We start from the raw sequence: 9197 nt of genomic DNA, 5'->3' as shown, positions 1-9197 counted from the left end.
TCCATGATCCAAAGACCATAGAACACGAGGCAGACCGACCGCGACATCAACGAGAGGTCCAATTTTGCTTGTGCTAGTTGAATTTGTGTTACACAGCAAAAAGGAAATAAAAAATTGTGTTACCCGTGAAGTTATTCTTTCGAGTTCCTGGTGGTCAAATTAACTCGTGTTGTGATTTCATTTGGAAGCGAGTGGCCGGCTGGGCTGACGCACATGCATGCATGCAGTGGTCTAAAATATGTCTTTATTCATATGACGTGGCTTATATTTGTAGGTTAATCATGTGGGTGTTCGCACGAGAACACCAGAACTGGTCCTGAGATTTCAGGGGGCCAGGGCGAAAATACAAGGGGGCCCTTTATATATCCAAAATTATAATCATTATGTGCATGTTTAGACAAATTTTAAGCACGAAGTGTTCTTAATTTTTTTACCATGGAGTGCAAAACCAGCTGGTTGACCTAGTTGCAGGATCTAAATACATATTATTATATTAATTATTTCTCACTTTTGCTAAGATTTTGACAGGGAAGTTTCATGCATTGTATATTTCATAGTTTGGCAAACAAAAAGTAATTTGAACTGCTCCTGATGGCACGCAGGTAGAATAACTTTATAATTTGAAACACTAGAAATTATTTTATTTTTGCAACTAAATACTAATTTTGTCCTCTAATCACATTGAATTGACCATGAATCCTCCAATTAATTTCAGCTTTGCTAACATCATTATCCGATGGATTCTAGACATCCTCTCCCCTCGTCTTTCACCGATCTCCAACACAACCAGATTAATTAATCAAAAGGATTGCATTAAGAAAATTAGTCAGAAGGACAACTACATCCTACTCTTCTTCGCTAATTCACTAGATATAATAATTCTGCCACTAACTAGTCACATATCAATCTAGCTAGCTCCGTTGGATCTTAGAAGATGGTAGCTTGATGTCTGTAGTTCAAAACTGCCTGAGGGGCGGTGCGGTTGTTACTCCTGTCCATGGCGATGAACATGAAATTACTCGATCCGCCATTGGACGAGAAATCACCGGGGGAGGCTGTGTCGGCGGCGGGGCCACCCTCGGGTTTGCGAGACTTGAGGAGTCCACGTGATATCGCAAAGTAGATCGTTCATGTCGTCATTCGCGGACATACGCGAGGGAAATGGAGGTTCCACCAGTTTAGGGAATCACGGATTTACTTGCCACAGGTAATGTACGTTGTACGCACGGAATCATTTTTTCTCATGGGCCGAATACAGAGAGCACACATACATGGGGATCCCTCTATTTTGGGGGCCCGGGGCGCCCCCCCCACACACACCCCACACCAGGGCCGGGCTTGGAGAACACGTCAACGTGTACCCTCGATGTCGGGGTGATGCACCATAACTCACATCAAAGGATACGGCCGGAAGCGCGGTACGCAAGCAATCTGGCGGGCGTTTTTGTAGACCAAACCCCACGCTCCCGGGAGGGACCCCGTCTGGACGCGCAGCCGCAAAGGGCTGCCCTAGGTCAATTCACTAGCCCCTAGAACCTCGAGGATCGCTTCCCTTCAACACGAAGGACAATAGACAGATGTAAAAAGCTGGGTAAAAAGTAGTAGATTGATTTGTTAATTGTGTGTTGTTCAATCGACCGTCACCTCTCATCTATTTATGAGGTGGCTGGACTTCCCGTACTAGAAAAGGACTAAAAATTAGTTCCAAAACATACAAAAACCTATTTTAACTCGGGCATGAATCTTTTGCAGTTTCTCTGATCCATTCAGAGCCTCCGAGTGGTTTCGTTCCGTCTCACCGAGTGAACATTGCTAACTCTCTGTACTCTTTTGTATTCCACTTGGAATTTCGGAGTGGTTTCACTCGGTCTCATCGAGTGAACTAGGTGCTTCGTGACAAATTTTCTGACATCCATTCGGTCTCACTGAGTCAAATCCACTCGTATGTTCAAAGTGAATGTGCATCTTCTGTCCCTGAACCTTTTTTTGTCTCTACAGGTTGCATATGACCTCGGATCAAAACGATTGTTATGTCCGAAGCTATCTTAAGTACATTTCATGCCATTTTATAATCTAGTGTCAACACAAGCACCCCTAAAATTGTCATAACCTTTGCATCCGAGCTCCGTTTTGGACCATTTTCGTATCCATCTTGACATTCTCAAAGAGAGCCAGCTGATGGTGACTTCCAATCATAAGTTTGAATTAATCTTGACATAGCATAAGCTACTTTTACGGTTGTGCCACTTTTGAGTGTCAACACATACCCCCTTGTTTTTCGACAAAGCTTGCGAGCCGAAAAATAACTTGCACATAGTTTGTTTTAACGATGATGTCAACACTCCATCGGGCATTTTATATTCTTAGGATGATATTTCTGTATCAGCCACGTTTATGCTTAGGGCGATAGTTATATATCGTCCATGTTTATGCTTAGAGTGATAATTCTTTATCGGCCAATGATTTTAAATGTTTGTCTACATCATACCTTGGAGCCGATTAGCACCAATTGGCTTTAAAGAGATGGGAACGAACCTGTTCCCTATAGCACTAAGGAAATCAAAATCTGAGAGGTCACGCCCTGTTAAGGAAGTAACATCGGGATGATTTCAATCCACCGATGCATCAACCAAAGAAATACAATCTGAATTATCTGCACGAATGACTTCTACATCATCAAACTATTGTATTAAGAATTGATGCTTCATAGATGGTACACATTGGTTAGCATGAACCCAATCATGTCTAATATAATATTATTGTTACCTTGGACCTCGACGACGAAGAATGTGGTGGCCAAAGTTTTGCCTCCAAAAGTGAATTCGATGCACATCACATCTTTGGCCTATGTCTTTTCTTTTCTCTCAAATCCATTAAGTATCATGTTGGTCTTCATCAATGCATGATCATGTAATCCCAACTTCTTGAAGACCGAACATGACATAAGATTTATCACATCAGCACCATCAAGGAGCATGCTAACAACCGGCAATCTGTTAATATGACCTTTGAGGTACAATGGCTTCAAGGGTTTCACCGGTTCTTTTGGATTCTCGAAGATAGCATTCTTAGGGCCAAAATCCAGCTGGGCTGATGGAGGGAAATCTCGTCAGATACCTGCATGGATTTCCTCATGAGGTGAAGCGCATAGAGGATCGGATCGGATCAGATTACACATAGGACACAAATTTTACCCAGGTTCAAGCCCTCATGGTCAGGTAACACCCTACATCCTACATGTCAGATTGTATTGATTGTCTTTCTCTTGTGGAGAGATGAGGAGATGATAGATCTATTGTAGGTCTAATGGAGAGGTGGAATATATGTTAGCCGCCAACTTGGGAGGCCCCTCCCCATTATATATATATGGGTGAGGGCTAGGGTTACATGGCCCAAGTCGGTTTACATGGCTTGATGCCCAAGTTATCTACTAGAGTACATGTATTGCGGTACAAGTAATGTATATCCTTCTGGAGGAGGCCTGCCGTTAGTGGCGAGGGGCCTAGGCTACCTGTTGGAAATATTCCCTAGAGGCAATAACGTTATTTTATTATATTTCCACATTCATAATTAAGTGTTTATATTTCATGCTATAAATGTTATGATCCTGGAATATATATGTGATTCAGTTGAAAACTCATACGCACATGTGAAATGATAAACTGATAAAATAAAGGTTCCTAGTCTTGCCTCTAAGACTAGCTCATATGTTGTTTGTGATCATGTTTTCAGATCTTGGACATTGTTAAGTGTAACGATAGTCCTAAAACAACATTGAGATTATGACGTTGGAAGAACAATCATATTGAATCAACCCAAACTTGTTTGCTAAGAATTGAGATAACATCATCTATAATCAATTGTAGTAACATGGAGTGTTAACGTGTGATTTTTGCTCCTTATACCATGAGACTATCCTAGTCACTTCTTACCGTACATTGCACTTTGGGGTTGCTCAAACATCGCCTATAACACGATGGTCATAACGACAACTTACAGGCTCATCAGAAAGTTTGACAAGGTTCTGGATACCTTAAGAGTGGAATTTGCTCCTCCGATGATGGAGAGGTATCCTTAGGGCCCTCTCGGTGTGATGGCATCCATCATCGTCTGGCCAAACATAGGTGACTACGTCAGGCCAGACATAGGTGACTACGTCATGGGGTTGCTGGAACACAATAACGAGAAAGAAGAACAAACCGGTAACGAGGATTTTGGTATAGTGAGCATGGTGATGACTCAGGAGGATACTCATACATCCCGGGTTTTGTGAAGTATCATGAAGCAAAGGCACATGATAACCCTAGGTTCGTGTTCTCATAGGGATCGATATGGACGTCCACGGTCCCGCTGTCGGTCATTGAACGAACAATTTAGTTCATGTCTGTGAGTTACTGAACGTATAGGGTCACAAGCTTAAGGCATTCACGATCTGCTGAGTGTTAGTAGGACAGGAGTCATGAGAATATATTTGTGGAGTTATTTCTGGAATATTCAGAATAGTTCCGAGAGGATCCGGAAGTGTCTTGGGGTCAACGGAAGTGTTTCGATGAGTATCGGGTAATACCGGGTACTACCGATAAATTATATATAGGTGGAAAAAGTTTCCGGAAATGCTAATATATATATATATATATATATATATATATATATATATATATATACACACATATATATAATGGTCTATAAGTATTTATAACATTTTATATTTAATTTAAATATCAACGAGGCTAAAAAGGCCAAGAGGTGGAAGTAAACTTGGGCCAAAAAGGCCCAAGTGGGAAAGTGCCTCCCTTCCCTAAGGAAGGGGGCGAATAGGAGTGGGGGAGGAGTCCAACTCCTCCTCCCCTTTGGCCGTCGCACCAAGGAGGCTTTCCCTCCTTGGTGGTAGCCCTCCCTCTTCCCTCTAACCTATATATACTTGAGGATTTGGCCCTTCTGTATATACAAGTTTTGGGACCTCCTCTGGTTCTTCTAGTTCTAGTTCTAGCCGATCCTACTTGACTAAATACATCTAGGCTAATCCTATTGTCCTCATGATTCGAATTCTAGTGTGGTCCTAATCTCCTCCCTCTAATTCTCCAGTGATGATTAGCTTTGGACGCCGAAGCGCTGCCGGATGTTGAAGGCTGCACGCTTGCAACCAAGTAGAGAGGCAGTGATTTCGGTCTTTGGTTCGAGGGGCTATTTGCGGGAGGTATGAGGGATTGTTCATCAACGGTTCGAGGGACTCCAAGTACGATCTACACCGACATGTTTTTCTTCCGCTGCAAATCGGTCATGGTAATGATCTTCATCCCAACTCGTTATGCATCTTCATATTGATCTTGGGTGATTGTAGGTGCAATTTGTTTTGTTTTCTACTATGTTTCCCAACAGTAGCATCATGACCGGCTTTACGAGTAGATGCATGTTGCGATCTAGATCACTGATAACCCACAAGTATAGGGGATCGCAACAGTTTTCGAGGGTAGAGTATTCAACCCAAATTTATCGATTCGACACAAGGGGAGCCAAAGAATATTTGTAAGTATTAGCAGTTGAGTTGTCAATTCAACCACGCCTAGAGATTAAATATCTGAAGCACAGTGATCAGTAGCACAGTAATATGATAGTTTTGATAGCAGTGGTAACAGTAGCAATAGTAACGGTAACAATAACAATAGTAGTGATGATTTTGTAGGAGTTATGATAGTAGCAATAGCAATAGTAACTTAGCAAGAGCAATATGTGGAAAACTCGTAGGCCTTGGATCGGTGAATTTGTTGGATGATATTCATCATATAACAGTCATAACCTAGGGCAACACAGAACTAGCTCTAGTTCATAAATATAATGTAGGCATGTATTCCGTAAATAGTCATACGTGCTTATGGAAAAGAACTTGCATGGCATCTTTTGTCATACCCTCCCGTGGCAGTGGGATCCATAAGGAAACTAAGGCATATTAAGGCCTCCTTTTAATAGAGAACCGGAACAAAGCATTAACACATAGTAAATACATGAACTCCTGAAACTATGGTCATCACCGGAAAGTATACCAATTACTATCACCCTGGGGTTTACGGATCATAACACATAATAGGTGCATATGGCTTGCAAGATCAGATCTAGAACATAGATATAATGATGAAAACATAAATGATTCAGATCTGAAGTCGTGACACTTGGGCCCTAGTGACAAGCATTAAGCATAGCAAAGTCATAGCAACATCAATCTCAGGACATAGTGGATACTAGGGATCAAGCCCTAACAAAACTAACTCGATTACATGATGAATCTCATGCAACTCCTCACTGACCAGCGAGCCTACGAAGGAATTACTCACCGGTGGGGAGCATCATGGAATTGGTGATGAAGGAGGGTTGGTGATGAAGAAGACCGAAGATCCCCCTCTCCAGAGCCCCGAAGAGGCTCCAGATCTGGCCTCCCAATGAAGAATACGAGGTGGCGGTGGCTCCTATTTTTTTCTGGGAAAATAGGATTTTATAGCATCGGGATTAGGGTCAGCCGAGCCTGAGGGCCCCACCACCCAGCAAGGCATGCCAGAGGGGGTTGCGCCCCTTGTGTCTTGTGGGCAGCCAGGGGCCCCCTCTAGTGGGTCTTGGTTCCAGTATTTTTTATTTATTGGGAAATAATTTTCCAGAAAGTTTCGTCCAAATCTGAGAATTTTTATTTCTGCACAAAAACAACACCATGGCAGTTCTACTGAAAACAACATCAGTCCGGGTTAGTTTCATTCAAATCATGCAAATTAAAGTTCAAAACAAGAGCAAAAGCATTAGGAAAAGTAGATACGATGGAGACGTATCAACTCCCCCAAGCTTAACCCATTGCCTGTCCTCAAGCAATTTAGTTGACAAACTGAAAGTGATAAAGAAAAACTTTTACGAACTGTTTTGTTCGTGTTTACATATACATGCTTAAATAGCACCCAGGTTTTCAGCAAAGATCATGACTAACCATGCAAGCATAACTCTCAGAAATTATATTAGTTCATATCAATGGCATAATCAACTAGCAAGCAATAATTAGATATCTCAAATGCCAATACTTTGTCAAAACAATCATGATATAATATGACAACAGTGGTATCTCGCTAGCCCTTTTTGAGACCGCAAAACATAAATGCAGAGCACTTCCAAAGTTCAAGTAGCGACTAAACATTGTAATTCATGGTAGAAAAGATCCAGTCATGATGCATCCAACATTAACTATACACAATCCATGAGGATAACAATAGTGCTCTCAGGTCTGGTGCTTGTTTGAGAAGGTGATGAATCAACATAAAATTAAAATAACATAAAAGTAAATAGATAGCCCCTCTGCACAGGGAAGCAAGGATTTCTAGTAATGCAAGATCTCAAAGCTTAAATCAGATATAAATATAACTTTGGGAGGTGCACCCTTCCTGTTAACGTCACGACCAAGAGTTATCAATATCTTCCATGATAAACACATTAGCGGTGATTCCCAAGCGGTAAAAGTAAATGTTTACTCCCCCTCCACCAACAAACACAAGCCATGGCTATCCGAATCGACGGGTGTCATCCATACCAACAATAATCCTGGGGGAGTTTTGTTTAATTATTTGCAATTTTTGATTTCGGGACTGGGCATCCCTATTACCGGCCCCTCTCGTGCAAGGAGGAGTGAATAAATGATACGTCTCCAACGTATCTATAATTTTTTATTGTTCCATGCTATTATATTATTTGTTTTGGATGTTTTATATGCATTAATATGCTATTTTATATTATTTTTGGGACTAACCTATTAACCTAGAGCCTAGTGCTAGTTTCTGTTTTCCCCTTGTTTTTGAGTTTTACAGAAAAGGAATATCAAACGGAATAAAACTTACGCGATGATTTTTCTTGGACCAGAAGACATCCAGGAGACTTGGAGAGGGGGCCAGAGGAGTCCCGAGGAGGCCTCAAGCGTGCTAGGCGCGCCCCAGGGATGGCGTCCTGAGGGCTTGTGGGCCCCTCGGGTGTCCTCTAACCCTAATTCTTGCTCTATAAATTCCCAAATATTCCCAAACCATCATAAGCATCCAAGAAAATACTTTTCCACCGCTGCAACCTTCTGTTCCCATGAGATCCCATCTTGGGGCCTTTTCCAGCGATCTGACGGAGGGGGATTCGATCACAGAGGGTTCTACATCAACCCTATTGCCCTACGATGATGTGTGAGTAGTTTACCACAAACTTACGGGTCCACTAGTAGCTAGATGGCTTCTTCTCTCTCTTTGATCTTCAATACAATGTTCTCCTTGATGTTTGATATGTCTCCAACGTATCTATAATTTTTGATTGTTCCATGCTATTATATTATCTGTTTTGAATGATTATGGGCTTTATTTTACACTTTTATATTACTTTTGGGACTAACATATTAACCGGAGGCCCAGCCCATATTGCTGTTTTATTGCCTGTTTCAGTATTTCGAAGAAAAGGAATATCAAACGGGGTCCAAACGGAATGAAACCTTCGACAACGTGATTTTTTGGAAGAATATCATCCTGGAAACGTGGAGTTCAAGTCAGAAGGTACTCGAGGACTCCACGAGATAGGAGGGCGCGCCCTAGGGGGGGGGCCATGTCTCGTGGGCCCCTCGAGCACCTCCCGACCGACTTCTTTCGCCTATATAGTCCCACGTACCCTAAAAACATCCACGGAGAAGATAGATTGGGAGTTCCGCCGCCACAAGCCTCTGTAGCCACCAAAAACCTCTCGGGAGCCCTTCCCGGCACCCTGCCGGATAGGGGGGGGGGATCCTTCACAGGTGGCCATCTTCATCATCCCGGCGCTGGGAGTAGTTCACCCTCGGGGCTGAGCGTATGTACCAGTAGCTATGTGTTTGATCTCTCTCTCTCTCTCTCGTGTTCTCTCTCGTGTTCCCTCTATGGCACGATCTTGATGTATCCCGAGCTTTGCTATTATAGTTGGATCTTATGATGTTTCTCCCCCTCTACTCTCTTGTGATGAATTGAGTTTCCCCTTTGAAGTTATCTTATCGGATTGAGTCTTTTATGAGAACACTTGATGTATGTCTTGCCGTGATTATCTGTGGTGACAATGGGATATCATGTGCCTCTTGATTTATGTTTTGGTGACCAACTTGCGGGTTCCGTCTATGAACCTATGCATAGGGGTTGGCACATGTTCTTGACTCTCCGTTAGAAACTTTGGGGCAC

Source organism: Triticum dicoccoides, chromosome 2B (assembly GCF_002162155.2).
Source record: "Triticum dicoccoides isolate Atlit2015 ecotype Zavitan chromosome 2B, WEW_v2.0, whole genome shotgun sequence".
In the NCBI taxonomy this organism is placed as follows: Eukaryota; Viridiplantae; Streptophyta; class Magnoliopsida; order Poales; family Poaceae; genus Triticum; species Triticum dicoccoides.
The sequence above is the reverse complement of the archived record's forward strand: the minus strand, read 5'-3'. Positions refer to the sequence as shown.